Below are 27,127 nucleotides of genomic sequence, written 5' to 3'. Positions count from 1 at the left end.
TATAGCAATAGGCTCTCCAGGTTGTAAATATTGCACTAGTATATATTTTATTTTACATACCTGGATTCCTCTTCCCTGCCTACTTTATGCTTCTTCCTTCTGCTAGTAAATCCACAGAAGCCAATCGCCTGATGCAGGCTGTAAAATACATTTGTCTTCCATACAGTTCAGAAACTACCTCAGGAACACCACGTGAAAACATGCATTATATAATATTGTGCTTTATCAACAAATAGTGCATTACTGGTTGCATTCGTTGAGAGATAGATTGCAACTTTGCAACAATGGGCCCTTGAGAAGATTTAAGGGGACTAAGGGAGAGACCTATCCTGAAGAGCTCTGTTTCCTCTTCTCCTGAGGAGAAGGGTAGGCTCGGGGTAGGATCTTCTCAAAGGAGGCCCAAGGCATTTTGGTACCTAAAGCAGACAATTGCAATAATGCCCCCTCCACCAGAGGCACTGACTTGGGCCCCAAACTATGGCTGCCCAGCAGAGCAGGGTGCTCACAACGAGATGTCATGATGCCATGCCACATTGCGCATGTGCATCACTGCCCTCCGGCATGGTGGCAGCGACTGGACTGGGGGCTCCGCCTTCATTGCAGGGCCTCTGTTGTGAACCACCAGAACCACAAATGCACCCCAGAAGCATTTATGTGGCCACAGTGGGTCCCAACAGGGGCCCCACAGAGCAGGAGGCCCTGGCCCAGTCACTGCTGCAGTGCCAGAGAGTTGGAGGTAAGGTGGCAGCAGTGGCGGGCGGAGGCCGGACACCCACAGTGAAAATTTTGTGAGTGCCCAGGCACCCAGGGCATCCTGCAGATGGCACCAGTGCCATCCATCCCCTAGTTGGTTGATAATGGAAGAGGGTGCCCTCTGGGGTGAATTCAAACTGTTGGAGAGTAGGAGCACCTGCTTTGGCTGTAGATACCGAAACAGGAGAGACATGTTTTGTTGCAGCTGAGGCATATGAAGGCATCTGGTTGTGCTGATGCAAATGCACCATGGTATTTCTTCTTTCCCCCCTTGGTGGTGGCAATAATAATAATAGAAAATAAATGGAAATAATTGGCATTTCCCTGTCCTCTAAAGTTCTCCAGAATCTTCTGGTTGAGATGTGCCTGTCTAGTGCTAGGGCTGGCCTGTTCCTATATTCACCAGAAATGAACAAAGAACACCTGGAATGATCAAAGTTCTTGTTGCCCAGAAGGTTGGGGAACCAATGACCTCCAATGAAGATCCATAAAGTTGACTTTGCATGGCACAAATGGCTTGGGCTCAACACTTTTGGTGGACAAAGGAAACAGGCTCCAGAATGGAGATTTGTACGTGTGTCTGTGTCCATGTATTCCTTGAGGTTGATTCACATTCACTTTGCATCCTTGGCATTTCCATGAGGGAAGCAAACTCTACCGAAGAGCATGAATTTTGGATGATGCCGTGTCCATCAAAGCTTTGCAGAACCACCATAACATGAAATTTTAAATTGGCCAGGGACTTTGAAAATGTGTTTAACAAACCTTGCTGAATGTTTTGGCATGCCTGGCCTGATTCGTGAAATTGTAACAGTCCATAGAATCAGGCAGGTCTCATTATTTCTGGGCAACTCATCTAATGCAAAGCATGAACCAGAAGGTGTATCTGCACTGCTTAAGTCACAGAACAAGACTTCCCCATGCTTAGCAACGGAAACACACGGAACCAAATGATGCCCTCCACCCCAAAGCCTGCAGCCGAAATGTTGGAAGATGGCAGTGCAGAAAGCAATAATGGAACAGTATAACCCCAAGGGAAAGCTTCACATGGATGTAAAGCCATAGCCAACTTTGGAATAGTTATTCTTTGCAGTTACTTTCTTAGCAGACTTATAGCCATTTGAGACTTTTGTGTGTCCTGAATCTGAGGGTGGCTTCAGAAGTTAACAGGAAATGTTAGATGACGTACACATTATGGGAACTTTGGATTGTATCCCTTGTTGGTCTCGTTGAAGTTCATGGGCATGTCTAACTTCTTCTTTTTATTGTTTAGTCATTTAGTCATGTCCGACTCTTCGTGACCGCGTGGACCAGAGCACACCAGGCACTCCTGTTTTCATGACTAACTTAGGTCTGTTAATTTCTATGTGTCTCCTTGAGTATAACGTAGCTGCGTATGACCCATAGTCCGTCCTCTAAGGCCATTTGTGGGCATTTGTGGCCAATTAACCATTTGTGGTTGTTTTCCGTCTGCCTGTTCACCAATTACTCAGGCTTGCTAGAGAGGTTAAAAGCAACAAAAAAGGCTATTATGGGTATGTTCGTAGCAAAAGGAAGAACAAAGAAACAGTGGGGTCACTCAGAGGAGAAGATGGTGAAATGCAAACAGGGGACACAGAAAGGGCTGAACAACTCAATGCCTTCTTTGCCTCAGTCTTCTCTGATAAAGAAAACAATGCCCGACCTGAAGAATTTGAAGCAAATGATTCAGCAGAGGAAACACAGCCCAGAATAACTAAGGAGATAGTACAAGAATACTTGGCTAATTTAGATGTATTCAAGTCTCCGGGGCCAGATGAACTGCATCCAAGAGTATTAAAAGAACTGGCAGATGTGATCTCAGAACTACTGGCAGTCATCTTTGAGAATTCCTGGAGAACAGGTGAAGTCCCGGCAGACTGGAGGAGGGCAAATGTTTTCCCTATTTTCAAAAAGGGGAAAAGAGAGGACCCAAATAATTACCGCCCAGTCAATCTGACATCAATACCAGGGAAGATTCTGGAGCAGATCATTAAGCAAACAGTCTGTGAGCACCTAGAAAGGAATGCTGTGATCACCAATAGTCAGAATGGATTTCTGAAAAATAAGTCATGTCAGACTAACCTGATCTCGTTTTTTGACAGAATTACAAGCCTGGTAGATGAAGGGAATGCAGTGGATGTAGCCTACCTTGATTTCAGCAAGGCATTTGACAAGGTGCCCCATGATATTCTTGTAAAGAAGCTGGTAAAATGTGGTCTTGACTATGCTACCACTCAGTGGATTTGTAACTGGCTGACTGACCAAACCCAAAGGGTGCTCATCAATGGCTCCTCTTCATCCTGGAGAAGAGTGACTAGTGGGGTGCCACAGGGTTCTGTCTTGGGCCCGGTCTTATTCAACATCTTTATCAACGACTTGGATGATGGACTCAAGGGAATCCTGATCAAATTTGCAGATGACACCAAACTGGGAGAGGTGGCTAACACCCCAGAGGACAGGATCACACTTCAAAACGACCTTGACAGATTAAAGAACTGGGCCAGAACAAACAAGATGAATTTTAACAGGGAGAAATGTAAAGTATTGCACTTGGGCAAAAAAAATGAGAGGCACAAATACAAGATGGGGGACACCTGGCTTGAGAGCAGTACATGTGAAAAGGATCTAGGAGTCTTGGTTGACCACAAACTTGACATGAGCCAACAGTGTGACGCGGCAGCTAAAAAAGCCAATGCAATTCTGGGCTGCATCAATAGGAGTATAGCATCTAGATCAAGGGAAGTAATAGTGCCACTGTATTCTGCTCTGGTCAGACCTCACCTGGAGTACTGTGTCCAGTTCTGGGCACCACAGTTCAAGAAGGACACTGACAAACTGGAACGTGTCCAGAGGGGGGCAACCAAAATGGTCAAAGGCCTGGAAACGATGCCTTATGAGGAACGGCTAAGGGAGCTGGGCATGTTTAGCCTGGAGAAGAGGAGGTTAAGGGGTGATATGATAGCCATGTTCAAATATATAAAAGGATGTCAAATAGAGGAGGGAGAAAGGTTGTTTTCTGCTGCTCCAGAGAAGCGGACATGGAGCAATGAATCCAAACTACAAGAAAGAAGATTCCACCTAAACATTAGGAAGAACTTCCTGACAGTAAGAGCTGTTCGACAGTGGAATTTGCTGCCAAGGAGTGTGGTGGAGTCTCCTTTTTTGGAGGTCTTTAAGCAGAGGCTTGACAACCATATGTCAGGAGTGCTCTGATGATGTTTCCTGCTTGGCAGGGGGTTGGACTCGATGGCCCTTGTGGTCTCTTCCAACTCTATGATTCTATGAATTATCCAAATGCCACATTTATTTCTGTGCTATGTTTTATGGTCAGTGTTTGTAATCTTTGATGTTTTATTGAGGTTGGGGACAGGCCCATCCCAGAATGCAGGCCAAACTAATGAGTTGAGATAGCAGCATTCACTGCTTAGAGATCTTTGAAACATTAAGCAGTATATGCATGCTTTTTTAAACATAACTAAATGCATAAATCCTGCCAACCTAGCAGTTCGAAAGCACGTCAAAGTGAAAGTAGATAAATAGGTACCACTCCGGTGGGAAGGTAAACGGCGTTTCCGTGCGCTGCTCTGGTTCACCAGAAGTGGCTTAGTCATGCTGGCCACATGACCTGGAAGCTGTACGCCGGCTCCCTCGGCCAATAAAGCGAGATGAGCTCCGCAACCCCAGAGTCGGTCACGACTGGATCTAATGGTCAGGAGTCCCTTTACCTTAAATGCATTTAAGAGATGGGTACCTGCCATTTTCTGGAGATTTCTAGGCCTGCTTTGGGAGTAACAAGTGAGATAGTAAGGCATATCCTAGGCCAAATTTGCCAAACTGGTGCCATCTGGATGTTGTTGGAAGCAACATCTGGAAGACACCAAGTTGGCAAATACTGGCCTAGGATTTTTCTGAGTAATACTATGGTTAGATCCCCTCCCCAGAAGCTTTTGGGTATGCTGAAAGGTGATTCATTTCAAATCCACACATCACAACAATGTAAGCAGGCAATTGACTCAGCAAATTCTAACCAGCGGTGTATTTCAGGATTCTTCTTTATGCAAGGTGACAATTTTATTTTTTCTGCCTTCCAGGCTTATAAAGTCCTTGACCCAAGTTACTTATAGCATTTCCATTTGGAACTTACATAGAATCACAGCTATTTACCTGGAAGTAGATATTCCATCAGTTGACTGCAAAGCTTGGACTGATGCACTCAAGTGGTGCCTATGCTTACATTTCTTAGCCGATCCTGATACCCATCTCTTCTTATTGCTCTCAGACTCTTTTGTTAGTCATTGGGTGAGAGAGATGGAGAGAAGACATTATTTTGGTTAGGCTTTTCTCCTGACGTTTCGGGCAATTATAATTAAAAAACAATGCCCAACTTCTTATTGTTCAAAGACTAGTAGACCTAGATCTACAGGATCTGAAAAATACTGCCAATAAATATTGACCTCTGTTGCTCTATACTATAATAACCCTGCAAATTATGGAATCACCACAGTTCTGTGTCTGTATACATTTACAAGTATAGGAGAGCATTTACTCTTGCTTGCTTCAATGTGCTGCCATCAGCATTACTAGATGGATGAGTTAATAAGACTCTGGTTAATGAATAGATGTGGAGCAGTAGAATTTGTTGAACATGTTCCCCTACATTGTACCCTGTGCAGTGAATGTAGAAGGAGGTTGATTCTCCATCTACTGACAGCTTTTCCAGGAAGATCTCCCTCAAGATTGGTACTGGTTTGCTTAAGGGACGCATCCTCTTGTGTCATGAATAGTGTTGCTGGGGGTTTAGGACCTTGATGCAGGTTTTAAAAAACTCTTGGAGGCTTATTGAGAGAAGAAAAAATGTATAATTATTTGTGTTTGCTTTTAAGTGTAGTGTCTCTTACCTTTGCATGGAATTTTATTGGTCTGTAATAAATCATTTGCCTTGCTAAGGATACCTAGCCGCCCATCAAATACTTGAAAAAGAGGTGGGTGGAAATTTGGGCTCAGATCTAAAACAGACATGGACATTTCTTTTCTGTGTTTTTTCTCTCCATAGTGACACCCTGTTAATTAACCCAATCTAATCCCTTGATTTGGTTTACCTATCATTCTTGAGTCCATGCCCTAATTTAAAATGGAGGTTAAATTATTCCCTTTGACAATTCACCCTTTGGCCATCACCCTTTTTGATGGTCAAGGCTTCATTGCGCTACCTTTGCCTGCATTACTTTTTAATTGGCCCCTTTTTTTTACTTATTCATCACCACTATTAATTTTACAATACTTTCTGGCTGTTAAATAATTTCTGGGTTTTATCCTTCTGTCCAGAGTATAAAAAAACCATTTTAGCCTGAGGCAATGAAACTTTAAAAAAATAAATCCAAAACATTCAATCCATTTGTAAAGCCTTCACTGTCTAACCTAAAGTTTAAAAAGAACACCCAACCTCATTTGATTGGGAAAGAGTGGATAATGAAGGGTCCCCTGCCCCGTATTTCTTTTGCCCCCTCATGTAGGGCTAAAACTTGAAGTCAACCAATGAAATTGACTGGAAATAGGTTCAGAGCTGGCAGAAAAAAGTAATCCTTCGCACAACGAATAGCTACTTTAACACAGAGGTGGAGAAGCTCAGGTGTGGGGTTGCATGTGGCCCTCTGACCCTCTTTATACGGCCCTTCACTCTGTGCCCAGACCACAAGCCCCATTCCAGACCACACACCCTCAGTGCAACTGATCTCAATGGGGCTCACTGGCAGTGTTGATCAGCTGATTGATGCTGTCAATGAGCCCTACTTGCAAAGGAACATTGGGGAGTCTACTTAAACTTCTTATAGCTCCACCACAAACAGTAGCGGCGGCAAGATGGTGGCTGAGGGAAAAGAGGTGGTGGTAGAACGTACTGTTGTGCAAACCTCAACAAAAGCACTGTTGGTTGTCGGAACCTGCATTCGACCGAGCTCCTCCGGAATCGCCCTCCGACAATAATTAACGACCTGAGCCTTTGATGAGGCCTCCAGGCATGTTCCCATTACGCAGAGAATCAAAGCAGCAGAAGTGATGAGATTTATGGCTACATCGCTATGCTTTATTTTCTAGCTATGCAGACAGAAAAGAAGTACATCCTCTCTCTGTGAGGGCAGAGAGCAACTGAACAAACAAAGGAACAGGAAACCAGTAACATCACATCCGTCTCCTGTCTTCTGTGAGACTTCCAACAGCCTGGAATGTCTGGAATGCAAAACAGAGTCTTGTGACTCCAAAGCACTGAACAGTGGCAAACAGAAACTAACACCCTCCCCCTTTCTGTGAACACCACTGGGCAGTGTGTCAGTACAATCTCAGTACAGACCCACTTTCTGTACATAGGTACAGTGTTGATCCTTCGGAACAACCTTGGACAATAAATCAGCAGGAATTCCTAAGAAAGAAGAAGAGAGTGTTGAAGACTTACGTCTAATTCACAGGTCTGAAAGAGCCACAAAAGGTAGACCTCCAAAGAGATTTGCTGATGAATTTGCTAAAGCAGCCAAAGCTGTAACCGCTGTTAATAGCTCCAAGAAGGTATTTGAACCTTCAAACTTCCAAGAGATCCAGGCTTTGGACTCGAAGGATGCTGAGCCATGGTTAACTGTGACTGGAGTGCATCAGGCCCCTTCCATGGGCCCAATCAGCAGGTCATAGAGGGAGCCCAGGGGGGACTTGCTGAAGGACCTGAGCCGGCGGGGCAAGGAGGAAGAGGAGGAGGCAGCTTCTTTGGCTGGGGACGCTGGGCCTCCTCTGCTAATTGACTATTTTTATTGATTCATTCCAGAATTTATAAGCTGTTCTATGCTCATGGACTATTGAAGTAGTATACAGATTTTTCTTTTTTAAGATGGCTATTGTATCATCTCTTCATTGTCCCTTCTATAAGCTGACCAGCTTCACACTCATTTACAAGTGCTGGAAGATCCACACTGTCTGCCTATTTTCTACCAAGCCAAGTTCAAGGTTTTGGTGTTAACATGTGAAGCCCCTAAGTAATTTTGGACCAGGGTGCCATGCATACTCCCTGCCACCCAGTAGAGACCGATCTGATCTTTTAAGATCTTCCAGGGAGACCCTGCTGGTCACTCCACAGGTAGTGAATGGTAACTTGGAGAAAGGGATGGGGAAGTAATTTGATTCAGTTCACATTTAAAGGAAAACCTACCTAATCCACACTTTCTAAAACAATGTGAGAATCGAGACACAGCCATCCTTCAGACTTTGCACTTCTCTGAATTCTGTGATGCAGTTCTTTGACCAATTAGGCATATATTAGGGGTACATACATACAGTAGGGAAAATGAAATGTATTAATGAAAATAGCATACTGGATATTTTGTATGAGAGCCAGTGTGATGTAGTGGTTGAGAGGTAGTGTTGTATAGTGGTTAGAGTGCAAGGTTAGGACCTGGGAGGCCTGGGTTCAAATCCCCATTTGGCCATGAAGCTCACCTTCAGCCAGTCACCACCTGTTAGCCTAATCTACCTCACAGGGTTGATGTGGGGATGAAATGAGGAAGGGGAGAACCATGTATGTACCTTCAGATCCTTGGAGAAAAAGGTGGGATGGAAATGCAATAGATAAACAGTAAATGCACACCCTGCCCAATTTTTATTTGTGAGATGATTTATTTGTGAGATATGGGTTGCATATGGTCCATTGCATTTTTAGACAATTGTATTGAACATTGGTGGTTTTTTTTGTCATGTTTGTATTAACCATTTGACTATTTTTATATTATATTATTATATTAAGTAGTATGTTGTTGTTTAGTCATGTCCGACTCTTTGTGATCCCATGGACCATAGCACTCCAGGCACTCCTGTCTTCCACTGTATAGAATTATTAAATAAATAAGGTTCTTTTTTATGAAGTCTCCCTGAACTCAGAGACATTCTCAGCTCTGCTTCTCCTTGTCCATCTCTTCTCACAAGGACAGCTGGGAGTATGACAGATTCTTCTCTGAGGAAGCTGACTAGGCGCCACTGCAATACAATGCCAGCACTCCACAAACATTCCTTGCAGAGAGCAAGATGATGAGCTGCTGCAGTTAATGGGATGCAGCTAAGAGAAATGATGGCAGTAATCACATCCCAGCTGTGAGGCTGCTGTTAAGATCTCCCAAGGAACTAGAAGCCCTGTTGCTTGAAATATTTACACCGTAGTACTGTGTATACTCCAGGGATCACTGCAAGGGACTGAGGATATATGCTGCTACCTAGCTGCCATTTCTTTTCCACCACTAATTGATATGATTTGAGGTGAAGTACCTTAGTGCCTAGGGAATCGTAGAAATGGAAGGGAGAAGAGACCAAGAACTGGTATAAGCAAGGATTTCAGCATCTTTCTATAGAAGGAGGAGGAGGAGGAGGAGGAGGTATTATTTATACCCCTCCCATCTGGCTGGGTTTCCCCAGCCACTCCCAACAAAACATTAAAATACAGTAGTCCATCAAACATTAAAAGCTTCCCTAAACCGGGCTGCCTTCAGATGTCTTCTAAAAGTCTTGTTGTTCTCTTTGACATCTGGTGGGAGGGCGTTCCATGGGGGGGATGCCACTACTGAGAAGGCCCTCTGCCTAGTTCCCTGTAACTTGGCTTCTCACAGTGAGGGAACCACCAGAAGGCCCTCGGCGCTGGACCTCAGTGTCCCGGTAGAATGATGAGGGTGGAGAAGCTCCTTCAGGTATACTGGACTGAGGCCATTTAGGGCTTTAAAGGTCAGCACCAACACTTTGAATTGTTCTCGAAAACGTACTGGGAGCCAGTGTAGGTCTTTCAGGACCAGTGTTATGTAGTCTCGGTGGCCACTCCCAGTTACCAGCCTAGCTGCCACATTCTGGATTAATTGCAGTTCCCAGGTCACCTTCAAAGGTAGCCCCCCATAGAGCGCATTGCAGTAGTGTAAGCAAGAGATAACCAGAGCATGCACCACTCAGCTGAGACAGTCCGCAGGCAGGTAGGGTTTCAGCCGGCGTACCAGATGGAGCTGGTAGACAGCTGCCCTGGACACAGAATTGACCTGTGCCTCCATGGACAGCTGTGAGTCCAAAATGACTCCCGGGCTGCACATCTGGTCCTTCAGGGACACAGTTACCCCATTTAGGACCAAGGAGTCCTCCACACCTGACCACATCCTGTCCCCCCAAAACAGTACTTCTGTCTTGTCAGGATTCAACCTCAATCTGTTAGCTGCCCTCCATCCTCCAACCGCCTCCAGACACAATGCCCATGACACATGCACCCTACAGAGGCCCTACCTGGTGCCTGTGGGGTCCTGCCTTTTCTGCTCCCCCCCCCCCATTACTGAAATGTGGTTCAAAAGAAGTCTTCTATTGTAGCCATTACAAGGCTTTTTTCAGACATAATTTTGGCAATTCCCAGGGCTGGGCAATAGCTGGGGAAGGAATAAAACTCATCCTTGCTTGTTGTGGTCACCAAAAGACTGGTTAGGATGCATTTTTCATATTTTTTTCAGAAAGTGTTATCTATTTCCCTCCTCCAATGCCCTACAGGCCTAAAATTTTCCACCTTTGGTTTAGCTCAAGCTTCTGGTTACCAGACGTCCCCGTTTCCCAGGGACAGTCCCTGGATTTACAAATCTGTCTCCAGACAAAATCCGTCCCTGGAATGTCCCCTGATTTCATTTAATGTCCTTGGATTTGTATTTTAAGTGTTGTAGATTTATTAGTAGGTAATGAATGTTGTGTGATTGGTTCAACGGCACAAGACACATCATATGGGGTCTTCCGGCAAGGCAAAATGGTGGGCGCCATGGCAGCGAGCAGCTCCTGAAGTCAGACAGAGCCAACTGCACTACCAGGCTGGCTCTGGGCTGCTGAGACTGCTGCTGCCACCGCCACTGCTGAGGGGGAACTGGGGGTGCCTGGCACATCAACTGGGGGAACTGCTGACCCCCCCATGACCCAAATCAAGCCAGGAGTGAGAGCACCTGGCCACCTGGCCAACTGCCCAGTGATGCCCCAAGGCCAGGAAAAACCCTGGAGCTGATGCAGGGAGTAGGAGGAGAGGAGAAGGAGAAGGAAGAGAGAGGAAGAGGAAGGAGAAAAAAGAAGGGAGCCCCAACCTTGCTGCACTGCCTCCACTGAGGAGAGGTAGGAGAGCACCAGGAGGGCAAGGACACGTGGCCAAGCCCAGGCCCGACCCGAGCCTACTCCATGGTGGCTAGTGCTCCAAGAGAGCAGGATGGGGCCCAGAGGAAGGCCGCACGACAGAGGAGACCACAGAAGAGAAGATACTACTTTTTTAAAAAATAGTAAATTTTAATAACTTTTTCCCCCTGGATTCTTTGGGAAAAATCTGGTAACCTTACTTTAGCTACGATGGGAAATGAATGTTGACAAACCTACCTGTGTTGTTGTTTCCAAGGTAGGGGGGGGGAATCGACCTTGATCTAACTCTCTCTGATGCGCTGCATATGTACTGAAACATCCGCTTGACTCATAGCCTTCAGAGGCCTCAAGAGCATCATTGCGATGGTGGGTTTTCACCAAACAAGAAGACAGCATCCCAGAGTTTCTCTCTCCCCCCCCCCCCAGTGAACTCTGCTGCCAGAGCTGGAGTGCTAAGAACTGTCATGGTAACCAAATGATGTGATCAGTGGGCCGTGCCAAAGAGAGCAAGTGGAAGAAAGGTGCTGGTGTCTTTGGGGCTTGTGGCAGGGGGAGAGGAGAAGATGGTATCTTGCAAAAGCAGAGACCTGCACGCTTCCTTTGTGGCTGAAAAAGCATCTCTACACTAATCAAAAATGTCATAGAATCCCCTGATAGAGCTAGGAAATATAGAACAGCGCAGCCCTGGGTTGTCTCTTGAAGAAACTCAGAGGAAAAGGGGACAAAACCCCCCTCAAAATGACTCATATTGTATGAGCAATAAGCTTGCACAGTTCAAACAAACAGAATGGCTGGATCTCTTTTGCTCTTTTTCGTCATCAGGACATGAAGGGCAACGACTCCAACTTCAATCGCTTTTCAGTCTCAACAGCAAGCTGAGAGCAGACTTGGGTCACATTCACACGCTACACTTAAATCACTGTAATACCACTTTGTCATGACTCCCCCCCCCCCCCGGTTTCTGGAAGGCAGTTTGCTAAGGGTGTTGAGAGTTCTTGGGAGACCCCTATTCCCCACACAGAGCTACAATTCCCAGAATTCCCTGGGAAGAGGAATTGATTGTTAAACCACTCTGAGAATCGTAGCTCTGGGAAGAAAATCTTGACATTGTTCCCATGGCTGGGAGAATGACCTGCGCATACAAGGTCATTTCAATTCTGTGGGAGGAGCTTATCAGAGGTAGCAGGGCAGCAGTTGAAGAAGGAGCAAAAAGGGTTTTCTTGTGTATGTGTGTGTGTGTTTCTTTGTGGCTGATTAGCTGTTCTCCCTGTGCAAAGGTCAGAGGGGGCAGGGTTTCTGTTGAGGAAGGTGATTAGCTGTGGGAGGAGCTTATCAGAGGTAGCAGGGCAGCGGCGCGCGCCTAGCGGCACGTGCAGTTTGATCCATCTTTTAGATTTAGGGGTGCTAGTCTCAAACGTTTTTTGGGGGAGACCTAGGTTTTTTTGTGGTTGGAGTTATTTGTTCTGTCTTCACGCTTTTTATGATGGAGGACCGCTGTAGCCACCCCAACGACGTTCTCAAGATGGAGGGGGAGGGAACAGCTGCAGTCGCCTGCGGTTCCTGCGCAATGTTTGCCATCTTGCCAAAGGTCGCAGGCAGCTTTACCTGCAGCAATTGCATGTTGATTGCCCTCTTAAAAGACAAAGTCCAGCAACTGGAGGAACGTGTAGCTACGCTCCAAAGAATTAGAGATCTGGAGCTCTTCTTGGAAGCAACAGAGCACACTGTCTCCACCAAGGAGGAGACAGGGGACTCCCCTGAGAAGGAGGCTAGTTCATCAACACAGGAGCCAGATATATGGAGAAACGTGACTCAAAGAAGTAGGAGGCCCAGGGTTCGTTCTGATTGTTTAGAAATACACAATCGCTTTGAGGTCCTCTCCCCTAGCATGGAAGACGAAGAGCAGACTCCATTTGAGGATCTCTCCCTCATTTCAGTCGATCAGGTATATGAAGACGAGCAGCAAAGTCAGTCCTCAGGGAATGTGCAGGCGACCTTGGAACGGACAGCTCATGGAAGAACCCCGACCAAACCTAAGAGGAGGCGTGTAGTGGTGATAGGGGATTCCCTACTGAGGGGAACAGAAGCAGTGATCTGTGGGCCTGACAAGATGTCTCGGGAAGTGTGCTGTCTCCCCGGGGCTAAGATCCAAGATGTAACTGAACGACTGCAAGGAATCATAAAACCCACTGACAAATACCCCTTCCTCTTGGTTCATGTGGGAACCAATGACACTGCAAGCAATAGCCTCCAGAAGATCAAAAGAGACTACAAGGCTCTGGGCAGGAAATTGAAGCAATTAAATGCACAAATTGTCATCTCATCTGTCCTCCCAGTTGAACGACGTGGCCCAGGGAGAGAGGGAAAAATAGTGGAAGTGAACAGCTGGCTTCGCAAATGGTGTAAACAGGAACAGTTTGGATTCTTAGATCACGGACTGCAGTTTCTTGAAGATGGATTTCTGGCAAGCGATGGGCTGCACCTCACAACGGTTGGGAGAAATGTTTTTGCCAAAAATCTCAGAAACCTCATCAGGAGGGCTTTAAACTGACTAATGTGGGGGAGGGAGACAGTGCTCCTGAAGGTAGGAGCCTATCAATTGATGAAGATGATCATCCAAATGTCATAGACCAAATGGAGCAAACAGCACGCAGACCTAGTGGTGGGAGGAAAAATCCTTAAATAAGAGACATGGGGGAATGATTAATGGACTTCAATGTCTGTACACTAATGCGCAAAGCATGGGAAATAAACAAGATGAGCTTGAGCTCTTGGTACAGCAAACTAAATATGACATAATAGGCATCACTGAAACCTGGTGGGATAAGTCCCACGATTGGAATGTAATAATGGGGGGATACAATCTATTTCGGAGAAACAGACCAGACAAGAAAGGAGGAGGAGTGGCGTTATATGTCAGGGATGTGTATACCTGTGAAGAGATCCAAGATTTAGAACCTCAAAGCCAAAGTGAGAGCATTTGAGTCAAAATTAAGGGAGAGAAGAATAACAGAGACCTCATTGTGGGAGTTTACTATAGATCCCCAAGCCAAACGGAGGACATAGATGATGCCTTCCAGGAACAGATGGCCAAGCATGCAAAAGGAAGGTAGATAGTAGTAATGGGGGACTTCAATTACCCGGATATTTGTTGGATGTCAAACTCAGCCAAGAGCATAAGGTCAAACAGATTCCTCACTGGCCTTGCAGACAACTTCATTGTCCAGAAAGTGGGAGAAGCAACAAGAGGAACAGCCATTTTAGATCTGGTCCTAACCAATGTTGATGAGCTGGTTAGTGGGGTAGAAGTGGAAGGATCATTAGGCGCGAGTGATCATGCTCTTCTGAAGTTTACTATACAGCGGAAAGGAGCAGCCAAGCATACTAGGACTCAATTTCTTGACTTTAAGAAAGCGGACTTCATAAAACTTAGGGAAGTGCTGGGTGAGATCCCATGGACAGTAATACTAAAAGGAAAGGGAGTTCATGATGGCTGGGAGTTTGTTAAGAGGGAGATAGTAAAAGCACAACGTCAGGCAATCCCAATGAGATGGAAACATGGAAGGTGCCTAAAGAAGCCAGGGTGGCTATCTAAAGAACTTTTAACTGAGTTAAGATTAAAAAATGATGTGTACAAAAAATGGAAAAGGGGGGAAACCACCAAAGAGGAATTCAAACAAATAGCCAGCACGTGTAGACACAAAGTCAGAAAAGCTAAAGCACAGAATGAACTCAGGCTTGCTAGAGAGGTTAAAAGCAACAAAAAAGGCTTTTATGGGTATGTTCGTAGCAAAAGGAAGAACAAAGAAACAGTGGGGTCACTCAGAGCAGAAGATGGTGAAATGCAAACAGGGGACACAGAAAGGGCTGAACTCCTCAATGCCTTCTTTGCCTCAGTCTTCTCCGATAAAGAAAACAATGCCCAACCTGTAGAATTTGGAGCAAATGATTCAGCAAAGGAAACACAGCCCAGAATAACTAAGGAGATAGTACAAGAATACTTGGCTAGTTTAGATGTATTCAAGTCTCCAGGGCCAGATGAACTGCATCCAAGAGTATTAAAAGAACTGGCAGATGTGATCTCAGAACCACTGGCAGTCATCTTCAAGAATTCCTGGAGAACAGGCGAAGTCCTGGCAGACTGGAGGAGGGCAAATGTTGTCCCTATTTTCAAAAAGGGGAAAAGAGAGGACCCAAATAATTACCGCCCAGTCAGTCTGACATCAATACCAGGGAAGATTCTGGAGCAGATCATTAAGAAAACAGTCTGTGAGCACCTAGAAAGGAATGCTGTGATCACCAATAGTCAGCATGGATTTCTGAAAAATAAGTCATGTCAGACTAACCTGATCTCATTTTTTGACAGAATTACAAGCCTGGTAGATAAAGGGAACGCAGTGGATGTAGCCTACCTTGATTTCAGCAAGGCATTTGACAAGGTGCCCCATGATATTCTTGTAAAGAAGCTGGTAAAAGGCGGTCTTGACTATGCTACCACTCAGTGGATTTGTAACTGGCTGACTGACCGAACCCAAAGGGTGCTCATCAATGGTTCCTCTTCATCCTGGAGAAGAGTGACTAGTGGGGTGCCACAGGGTTCTGTCTTGGGCCCGGTCTTATTCAACATCTTTATCAACGACTTGGATGATGGACTCAAGGGCATCCTGATCAAATTTGCAGATGACACCAAACTGGGAGGGGTGGCTAACACCCCAGAGGACAGGATCACACTTCAAAACGACCTTGACAGATTAGAAAACTGGGCCAAAACAAACAAGATGAATTTTAACAGGGAGAAATGTAAAGTATTGCACTTGGGCAAAAAAAATGAGAGGCACAAATACAAGATGGGTGACACCTGGCTTGAGAGCAGTACATGTGAAAAGGATCTAGGAGTCTTGGTTGACCACAAACTTGACATGAGCCAACAGTGTGACGCGGCAGCTAAAAAAGCCAATGCAATTCTGGGCTGCATCAATAGGAGTATAGCATCTAGATCAAGGGAAGTAATAGTGCCACTGTATTCTGCTCTGGTCTGTAACCTGAGGTCGGACACTGACAAACAGAAGGACACTGACAAACTGGAACGTGTCCAGAGGAGGGCAACCAAAATGGTCAAAGGCCTGGAAACGATGCCTTATGAGGAACGGCTAAGGGAGCTGGGCATGTTTAGCCTGGAGAAGAGGAGGTTAAGGGGTGATATGATAGCCATGTTCAAATATATAAAAGGATGTCACATAGAGGAGGGAGAAAGGTTGTTTTCTGCTGCTCCAGAGAAGCGGACACGGAGCAATGGATCCAAACTACAAGAAAGAAGATTCCACCTAAACATTAGGAAGAACTTCCTGACAGTAAGAGCTGTTCGACAGTGGAATTTGCTGCCAAGGAGTGTGGTGGAGTCTCCTACTTTGGAGGTCTTTAAGCAGAGGCTTGACAACCATATGTCAGGAGTGCTCTGATGGTGTTTCCTGCTTGGCAGGGGGTTGGACTCGATGGCCCTTGTGGTCTCTTCCAACTCTATGATTCTATGATTCTATTCTATGATTCTATGATTCTATGATTCTATGATTCTATGATTCTATGATTCTATGATTCTATGATTCTATGATTCTATGATTCTACAAACGCTTAGGGGACACTTTTCCTGGTTTGAGGTGAACTTTCACAATTTCCCCTTCCTAGTGCTTTTTTTCTAGAAAAATATATATGCCGGTACTCACCATGAAGTTGTTACAGTAAGTGTCACACTTTTTAACCAAAAAAGGAGAGAGGTGTCGGTACTGTGTGTGGGATATAAAGCTGTCAGTCAAGTCCAACATTCCGAGATAGGATTAACTGCCTCTATGTGGCAGGCAGTTTTGTCAGTTGGTCGGTTGGTTGGTTGCTTCAAGGAGTGTTAACTGGTAACTGCTCAGATGCAGTCTTCTCATGACTCACTACTATCTAGTATATATGTAACCTAAGCCTGCCTCCAGGAACAACTCTGTAAACCTGAATGAATCTGATAGTAAAGTAAAGGTAAAGGGACCCCTGACCAATAGGTCCTGTCGTGGCTGATCTGGGGTTGCGGCGCTCATCTCGCTTTATTGGCCGAGGGAACCGGTGTACAGCTTCCAGGTCATGTGGTCAGTATGACTAAGCCGCTTCTGGCAAACCAGAGCAGTGCACGGAAACACAGTTTACCTTCCCGCCAGGGTGGTACCTTTTTATCTACTTGCACTTTGACGTGCTTTCGAACTGCTAGGTTGGCAGGAGCAGGGACTGAGCAACGGGAGCTCACTGCATCACGGGGATTCGAACTGCCGACCTTCTGATCGGCAAGTCCTAGGCTCTGTGGTTTAACCCACAGCGCCACCCAGTTTATGTTAATATGATTCAGATTTATGTGTGTTTTCTTTAAGAGGGACAGAAAGGAATTATCAACCAGGAAGGTATAATTGATAGGACTCAAACGAGTTAGCAACCCGCTTGTCACTGCATAAACTCAAACGGGATCGTTTTAACTCTGCTAAATTATATAAATGTTCCCACACTGCGTACCCTTGAATACCCCCTGAAAAAAGCACTGCCCTTTTCCCTGGCAGCCCCTAGACCACACAGCACTTTTGTGGGAGAATTCAGGGGAGGAGAACCTGGAAAATGTCACCCCCCCCTCCACACTTCAAAAACTGGTTCTTTCCTTTTGAAATCCTATTTAGAGGTTCAGCATGCACGCACTCACTCATGGTTTTGCCATTTGCAGAAACTAAGCTCACTAGCAAGCATAAATTAGAAAATAATTAAAATGCATGGATGAGAAAGGAAGGAGAATTCCCATACAGGTGCCACACTTATAAAAGGAACTGATTGACATTCAGGAGGTAGTAGGGGTTGTTCTAAGGCATGCTGGCATAAGACACTCAGAGCTGTGATGAAAGAAATGTGGCCAGGATGCTCATGTTTTCCGAAGGGACAGAGATAGGGCAATGGAAAAGAGGAAGTGAGGAAGGAAAGCTTGCGGTAATAATCCAGCAACATGGACGCTCCAAGTCTAGAGATTAATAATGTTCCACTCACTCAGCTTAACCTGCACAGACCTCCTTTGATTGCCAATGAAAGAGCCATGGGGGAGAAGGACTACAACACTGATGAAATAGATTTATGGATGAGCAATACATTATTTTCTTTGATTTGCCGTTGCTAAATTTGTGGGTTTTTCAGATCCTCGGTGCTAACCGTTTAATATCTTATGCATCAAGTTTCACAAGACTCCTGATGGGCTTTACAATTACTAATCCATCATAACAGCACCCGGAGGATTTGCATTCTGCAGTTATTTCTCAGAAAGGAGTTTGCTCACTGAGAAACCCATACCTTGCCATCATGGCTCCTTATCCCGTCCTATACTCAGAAGTGCTGTATATGTTTGCAATGTTGGTGTGGTACAACACTGCTGAGATTATACCATTTCAGACTCCATGTTGAGGACTGGATGATTGAATGCTGTCCCACATAAAGAATAATAATCTCCCTGCATATGGAAAGTTAGCCTGGGAGAGGCTAGCTTTTGATGTGCATGGTGTTGTTTACATGAGAGCACACTTTCAGCCCAAAGGCACCTGAAAGGATGTACAAATATTTAGAAAGCTGATACAAATTTTAATCTGTTTTTAGCTTATTGGGTTTTTTTAAAAAAAATCTTCCAAAACTCTTAATTTATTGTTGTTAGTTCCTCTTATTGATAATTTTATTGCTTTATCTTTTTTAAATCACACACAAACACATATATCTCACACCAAATGGGTTTTTTTTTTTACATTTTATTTCAGAAAATAAAAATAAAATACGGTAACTATGCACTTTGCCAGACACTCCCATGAGTGTGAAGCCCCAGGAGCCAACATTGTCTTCAACTATTCAACCTGAGATGGTAGCCCCCCTCCTCTCCTTTAGCTCCAAGGTTCCTTCAGAATCAGCTACTGAGCAGGAAGCCACCAGGAGTGACCCCTCTAATTTCCAACCCTTTTGATCCTCAGAGGGGCTGGATTTTGAGGCCTCACTCTGGCTTTAGAGCTACTTGCTCCCAGGCTCCACCAGACTTTTGCTAGAGCAACACTCCCAACTTGCTGTGCTATGTTGCATCATAGTCTGCCCAACCTCATAACTGCAGCCTCGGTGAGCTGTCCATGGTCCTGATATCCCATGCCAATATCCCTGCAATCCCCCACCCCCAACCCTCAAATCCTGAGTCAGGGAGACTCAGGCTTGTCATTTGAGCCTCAAGCCCACGAGCTATTCTGTAGCATATGACCAAGCAGCCAGGTACCAGATTCAGAGCCAAAAGTAACAAGCCATGCAAGGGGATAAATGCATATTTTTTTATTATGGAGGTTACAAAACAAAATAAAAACACATTTACCATACAAAGACAGTTAAGAAGAGACTAACAGTATAAACACATCTCTGGGGATTCAGCTGCAGATCAAAACAAAGCTAGCTTGTTTCACTCTAATCCCGAGCCATGAACTCTTTTGCAAGCTGCGTCCAGGCATAAATGGTTAAAGCATCATTTGATCTTTCATTTGAATGGGGGGGGGCATTAGAGCTAGATTTTATTTTATTTTTAATGCTTATATGAAAAGGCCTGGATACAGATGCACAGATATCCATTCAGCCAATCAGGGGTAGGAACACATTTCCCTAGCACTAGAGGGTGTGCATGCTGGGAGACCATGCGGCTACTGGGTGGACTTCTGCACGGTCCCTGTCACCTTGACAGAATCTTGCATGAGATACTTCACACAAGGATCACAGGAATCCTAGGAACATAAAAGCTGTTTAATTCACTGCTCCACCTAGTTCAGTGTTTTCACTGACCGGCAGCAGCACAGATCTTCAGGATTTCAGATTGGCGTGTGTGTGTGTGCGCGCAAGAGCACGAGCATGCAAACACCTTCCAGCCCTGACTGGAGATGCTGACGACTGAACCTGAGGAAGTTGATGCTCTACCACTGAGCTCTGGACTTTCCCAGATACAGTGGTACCTTTGTTCTCGAACTTAATCTATTCGACTCCTGAAATGGTTCAAAAACCAATGTGTGGCTTCTGATTGGCTGCAGGAGCTTCCTGCACTCAAGGGGTAGCTGCTGAAGCCACGTCGGACGTTAGGCTTCTGAAAAACATTCGCAAACCGGAGCACTCACTTCCGGGTTTGCAGTGTTTGGGAGCTGATTTGTTTTGGAGCCAAGCCTTTTGAGTACCAAGGTACCACTGTATATTGTTATTCCTACCATGGTAGGCACTCTTTTCAACTTCAAGTCAGTGCAATTGTTATTGCAAATGTGAAACGACCTTATGCTGTGAGTCAGTGTGGTGAAGGGGTAAGAGTGTCAGACTAGGACCTGGGAGACCAGGTTCAACTTGGACATGGAGCTCACCTCTCAGCTTAACCTACTTCACGGGGTTGTTGTGGGAAAATCTCTCTCTCTCTCTCTCTCTCTCTCTCTCTCTCTCTCTCTCTCTCTCTCTCTCTCCCTCCCTCTCTCTAAACACAATGTATGGCACCTTGAACTCACTGAAGGGAAAGGTGGGGGTATAAACTCAGTAACTAAATAAATAAGCCATGGTTCTTTTTGGACTTAATCTGGGCTCTTCCTCTGCCTTAGATCCTTCCAACTGAAGACAACAGAGACCTCCTGGGTTTTAAAGCTCATCCTCTACCATGCATATCTGGTCTCCGCTCATAATGGCTAGCAACTCAATCTTGTCAGTCTATTTGGAAAGCAGTAGAGGCTCAGGGATGATGGGACCATTCTTCCTGGGAATGAAGGACTGAGTCAAGGATTTCCCCCACAGGAGTTGTGTCAGGGACTAATTGCACCCGATAAAGTGGGGTTTTTTTACACTGAACTTGATGACAGGGATGGAGGGTATTCACATTGCCTCCTGGCTTAATCAGTTAAGTAGAGAGGCACTTGGAACACCCTCTCCCAGGCTCCCCAGCAGCAATCAAAGAGTACTTAGAAGAAACCTGTACTGATTAAGCCTTAAGGATGAAACCTCGACACTGTTACAAGGACTGGTCTTCCTTATGCTTGCTCATTCTGAGCTCTCTTCAACAGCTCCATGAAGACTTAGAAATAATGAATGAGTTACAAGGCAAGCCAGAGATTTACCACTAGAACAGATGGAGGATAAGGATATAAATAACTACTAGCCACAATGGTTATGCTCCGCCTCCATGGTCAGAGGCAGCAACGCTTCTGAATACGAGTTTCTGAAGGCCACAGAAGGGGAGATTGCTCTTGTGTTCAGCTTCTGCTTGTGGGTTTCCCACTGGCATCTAGATGACCCCCATGAGAACAGGATGCTGGACTAGATGGGGCATCGACCTCATGCAGCAGGCTCTTTGTATGTTCTCAAATGGGGGTCCAAACCTTCTGGATGATACTATGGTAAATTTCTTCAATAAGCACACCATTGTGATGTTTGAGATAGCTTTGCCCTGTTCAAAACTCCAGTGACCACCAAGGCACCTACAAATGTAAAGTCCTTGGGCCTATAAATTACAGTGGTACCTCGAGTTACATACGCTTCAGGTTACAGATGCTTCAGGTTACAGACTCTGCTAACCCAGAAATAGTACCTCGGATTAAGAACTTTGCTTCAGGATGAGAACAGAAATTTTGCTCCGGTGGTGCGGCAGCAGCAGAAGGCCCCATTAGCTAAAGGGGTGCTTCAGGTTAAGAACAGTTTCAGGTTAAGAACGGACCTCCAGAACGAATTAAGTTCTTAACCCAAGGTACCACTGTACACAGGCATTCTCTCACCTTAACACATGCATAGAAATTAAGTCATGTTGACAGAGCAGACTATCCTGGCAGACTGAGAGAGGACCATTGCTTCATGCAGCCTCCTGCTTAGGCTGGTGGGTGCATACAAGACTGTGGTTTAAGTTGTTGAGGCATAATCCACTTCTTCTTGTATTATATGATCTGGGAAACTTAACTTTCTTATACAGCCTAAGTGCAATGTCTGTAAAACTACCACAACTCAATGGCTAACCCTTCTGGGTTTCTTCTAAAAGAGTATAGCTGTTGTTGGCAGGCATCCCACACTGCAAATGTTCAACCAGCTAAAACAGGGGTCAGCAAACTTTTTCAGTAAAAACATACTGATTTCTGGACGGTCCGCGGGCCGGATTTAGAAGGCAATTGGGCCCCCGGGCCTTAGTTTGCCTACCCATGAGCTAAAAGGACACACAGTGATCCCTGACTGGTATTTAGCAAGGCTAGACATGGGGGGAGTAGCTGCAAAGCCAGCCCATCCTCCTCCAGGATTACTCATCCAGCCAGTGTGATCTCAAGATCAGAATAATCAGAATGGAAAACCTGCCAGCTGCATTGATGCATCAAAGTCCTCAGCAGTGTGTTCGGTGGGTTTCTAATTAAAACATAAAGCAGGTGACACATGTTTTGCTTCCTTTATTGGAATACCTGCATTGACAAGGCAGAAATCTATTTCCATTTTACTCATTGCAATGCCTCACCTTTAAAAATGCTGTGGATTTGGCACTGGATGGAAAGACTGGATGGAAAGATCTAGTATACAACTATCACCCCCATTGCATGGTCCCTCCTACAAGGCCTATGCTCTAGTCTCTTCCCAGATAGGCATGGAGGTTACTCTTAACTGATTGCAACTATTCATGGAGCAGTATATTTTATCCAAAGCCGTGGCTTTCAAAATGTATACCAAGAAATGCTCAGGTTCTTTGGAAGCAGACCTGGTTGAAGAAAATGTAGTTGATTAATTGCACAATCTGTGATTGATTAATCTATTGATTACATTTGTATGTGGTAAAACAATAGTTCTGAAACTAGGAACATACATCCTGTAGTTGTTAGATTATGTATCCATATACATGTAAGACATAACCACAGAAGTGGCATTTCCTTCCATGAGAGAAGAGGGAAACCGCTTTATGTTCTTATGTTAATTTTCACATTATATTTGAACTTTCACATGATGTAAAAGCCACTTCTGGAATGTTAATGGATATAAAATGCATGTTTAGCACTCACTTCCATGTTGTTAGATTCCAGAAAAGAAATGTTTACAGCTCCTGGAAAATTATGAGAGTAATGTGATGAAACTTGGGGCAGTATTCTGGCACACAGTTCATTCCTGCTCTTTTTCATGGAGGAATTGGGGGGCACGGGTGGAACAGAAGCACACATGTGCAGAAAAGGTGGGGGAATACTGAATTGTTAAATGATGTTCATTGTTGTGTCACCACACCCAATAGTGTGACATGGTCATATATCGGTTAAAAAGCCAGAGTTCCATAACACAATTGCAATTTGAAAGGAGCACTGGAAAACAGGGCTGAAGCTCTAACATTATAATCAGGAAAACCAGCACAATACCCCCCACATGTGTCTACACCCCTAGTCTTACATCACTGATCTGCCTGTAAAATTTGCAACCATGGGGAAACCTTGGATGTATTGAAGGAAGGGATGGAGAAGGGCTCTGCAGAGCAGAAGTCAGATTTCAAAACAGACTTGCCTGACTCATTCTGTGCAGATCATGAACCAGATCAGATCAAGAGTCCCCTTCAGCATCCGTAGCCCTGAGGATCACTTTATGAAGTGTCTGAGGGCTGTGGCGCTGCCTCTGTCGTAACATTTTACTTCCCTTTTCAAAAGCTCCAAAACGGGTCACCCAGCTGTGCACAGCCTGAAGCGGCTGATGAATGGGACTCCTTGCTGTTCCACACTCTGAGAACTGAGGAGCAAGTCTCCCTGGGAGCAATAGGGACCTGAGGACCTCCCATCACTCTCAGAGGGAACTGCACAGATAAGAGCATGGGTGCCTCCATCAGGGATGGACTTTGCTCTTTTAAATCTCATTGGCACCCTGTGTGAGGCCAAAATTCAGCGCCCCCTGCCTCTTGCCTTCTGTTCTGCTCAATTCACTACAGCACAGCCAGGGGTGGAGGATGGGGGGAGCAGTGGGGGCATTCCGTTCCAGTGTCACCCCTGAAGGGGGTGACAAAATGGCGGGTGGCACTCACCGCAGGGCCTGCAGCGCCCAAGCCACACGTCTCTCCTGGGAGTGACACAGTGGCTTGGGCACGCGCAGGCTCCGCACTGCCCCAAACAGTCCGCCTGCTGCCTCCCCCTCAGCTGTAGGGCGGCTGAGTGGTAGGAGGCAGGCAGACTCCTCAGAAGTCCCATGGAGCATCTTGCCTCACCTGGCCCCGCCCTGCAGGTGGCTGGCCCCGCCCCTGGGTGCAGGGCATGCACACCGCCCCAGGCGCCTGATCAGCTTCCTCCATCGCTGAGCACAGCTATGACACCCTGTGACACACACACACACCAGGCTCGGTGGCTAATGCACCCTAGAATATGCTCTAGAATCCTCTCTTTGGCATGAAAATCTTTCCTGTCCTGGTTATCTTCAAATCCTTCCTGGTCCCTACACCATATTCTTTATTTTTCAAACAGCAAGTGCCAATACCCCTGTTGTTGTGTTGAACACTTTAGTTTAGCTGCTCTCATTTCACCCAAATAAAATGCTCCCTTTAAATCCATCACAGGCCTGGGATCTGAGTCAGGAAAGAGAAATGAAGAATCGGCCTCTTCCACCTCAGAGAGCTTCAAGCATCTGGAACTAATCAATTACACATGAATTTATGAGCTCAATATTCCTTTGTCGTCCTCCTGCATAGATCATTATCTGTATTTACATTTCTGTTAAAATGCATTAAGTGGGAAAGTCGCCATCCCATTATTGGCAATTATTTACTGAATAGGTATTTCGGAGCTGTTCAGAACTGTCAGAACTGGGATAACACCCAGTGCTCCAACATCTGAGAAATAGGTTGCAGAAGATTATGTGGCTTAAATCAAATGCTGAGCAGCACATACAATGGCCCAACATCCCACCCTCTTCTATGGGAAAAAGCTGTAGCTCAGTGGAAGTGAAGATGCTTTGCATGCAGAAGATCCTGGGTTCAGTCACCAGCATCGCAAGGCTGGGCTGGGTTAAGACTTAGAGCTGCCACCAGTTCTGAGCTAGATATCCACACTTGCTAGAGAACAGTGTCCTAAGTTCCTCTCTAGTATCATCTAGTAAAATTAAAAGGTACAACTACCACCACACCATGGAAGAAGACTTGAGAGACAGGGTAATGGCAGAAAGGTTAAGCAGTTAAATCTAACAATGCATATTCTTGCTGGTTAGCATTTGAAGGGGTTAAGACCATAGAGCTGTATTGCTAATAGGCAGGTTCAGACCATAAACATGTAATTGGTAGAGAAGACTCTGTGTGATGTCAGGTCCCCATCTGGCCTGGGAGGAAAATAAAAAAAATCCTTCCAGTAGCATCTTAGAGACCAACTAAGTTTGCTATTGGTATGAGCTTTCGTGTGCATGCCCACTTCTTCAGATACACTGAAACAGAAGTCACTAGATCCTTACATATATTGGACAAACAGGCCCCAAACCCTACGCCAAAGGATAAATGGACATAAATCTGACATCAGGAATCACAAGACAGAGAAACCAGTAGGAGAACACTTCAGTCTCCCAGGACATTCTATACAAGATCTCAAAGCAGCTGTCTTATTACAAAAGAATTTCAGAAATAGACTGGAAAGAGAAGTTGCTGAATTGCAACTTATTACCAAACTTAAAACCATGGGGAGACCTGGTCTGAATAGAGACATTGGATTCTTATCTCATTATACATGATAAAGCTACTTTTAGCCATCTCACCCCTTACTTTTTCCTGTAAGACCAATTGCAGTTGTTAACAGTCACCAACAGATTTACCACACCTGTCATCTGGCCTGGGAGGAAGAAAGCAAAGGAATGTTTCCCATTCCTTCCTTCTCTCTCTCTCTCTCCCTCTCTCTCCCTGACCAGCCATGATAGCAGCCATGATCTGCTTCCTCCAGCTGTTTTTGCTGTAAATACAAGTATTTTATCTGCATTTATTTTTACTGCTGTTGCTGCTTAGAATGAATGCTCGACTGTGAAGGGGAAATGTGTGTGCGTCCTATGGGGTGAATGCAGGCCTTCTCTGAAGCCTGGAGAGCGAGAGGCATTGGTGTGCACTGACCCCTCTCGCTCTCCAGGCTTCAGGAAGCTATCCGCAAGCCTTTTGAGCCCGGCGGGAGTTCCCATGGGCTTGCAAGGCTTGCGGGCAGCAGCCTGCAGCCCGAAGAATGGGGCGCACACCGGAGGGCGCCCCGTGCTTCGCGCAGATGTCCGCAAGCTTTGCGAGCCCGGTGGGAGTTGCCACCAGGCTCACAAGGCTTGCGGATAGCAGCCTATTCTGGGGGCTGGGGTCGGGGGAAGCGCGGGCTGGGGAGGGGAAAATATTTTTATTTATTTATTTTCCCCCCAAAAACGAGATGCGCCCTATGTTTTAAACCATAGACACACACAGAGAGAAAGAGATGGGAGAGAGAGAGAATCCTTAGGTCCATTCAGGGGCTCCTCCCACCAAGACGCTACTCAACCCCTGAAAAGGGCAACTAAAAAAACACACCACACTGTCGAAGGAAGGCACTGCAAAAGAGGAGGAGGAGGAGGAGGAGGAGGAGGAGGAGGAGGAGGAGGAGGAGAAGAAGAAGAAGAAGAAGAAGAAGAAGAAGAAGAAGAAGAAGAAGAGGAGTTTGAATTTGATATCCCACTTTGTCACTACCCAAAGGAGTCTCAAAGCGGCTAACATTCTCCTTTCTCTTCCTCCCCCACAACAAACACTCTGTAAGGTGAGTGGAGCTGAGAGACATCTAAGAAGTGTGACTGGCCCAAGGTCACCCAGCAGCGGAGGAGGAAAGGGCAGAACAGACTTTAACTGCAGCCTGATTGCTTCTCTCCTATTAGGCACTCCTGCCTATGTTGTTGTTTAGTCATTTAGTCGTGTCCGACTCTTTGTGACCCCATGGACCAGAGCACGCCAGCCACTCCTGTCTTCCACTGCCTCCCGCAGTTTGGTCAAACTCATGTTGATAGCTTCAAGAACACTGTCCAACCATCTCATCCTCTGTCATCCCCTTCTCCTTGTGCCCTCCATCTTTCCCAACATCAGGGTCTTTTCCAGGGAGTCTTCTCATGAGGTGGCCAAAGTATTGGAGCCTCAGCTTCAGGATCTGTCCTTCCAGTGAGCACTCAGGGCTGATTTCCTTAAGAGTGGATAGGT

General features: G+C 45.6%; 1 long non-coding RNA gene across 3 annotated transcripts in view; it reads right to left on the bottom strand.

Annotated features, from left to right (window-relative positions):
* Nucleotides 1–18,556, bottom strand: part of LOC308594418 — a 42,820-nt gene extending 24,264 nt beyond the window's left edge. For 2 of the 3 annotated variants that reach the window (XR_014011458.1, XR_014011459.1), the window contains exon 1: nucleotides 61–2,227. This is a non-coding gene — a long non-coding RNA (uncharacterized lncRNA). Of the gene's footprint in view, nucleotides 1–60; nucleotides 2,228–16,652 lie in introns of those variants that run through there. The other variant, XR_014011457.1, reaches the window with a different exon arrangement.
* Nucleotides 18,557–27,127: the final 8,571 nt, after the last annotated feature.

Source organism: Podarcis bocagei (assembly GCF_964188305.1).
Source record: "Podarcis bocagei genome assembly, chromosome: 9".
NCBI lineage: Eukaryota > Metazoa > Chordata > Lepidosauria > Squamata > Lacertidae > Podarcis > Podarcis bocagei.
This window is presented reverse-complemented; position numbering and strand designations above follow the sequence as displayed.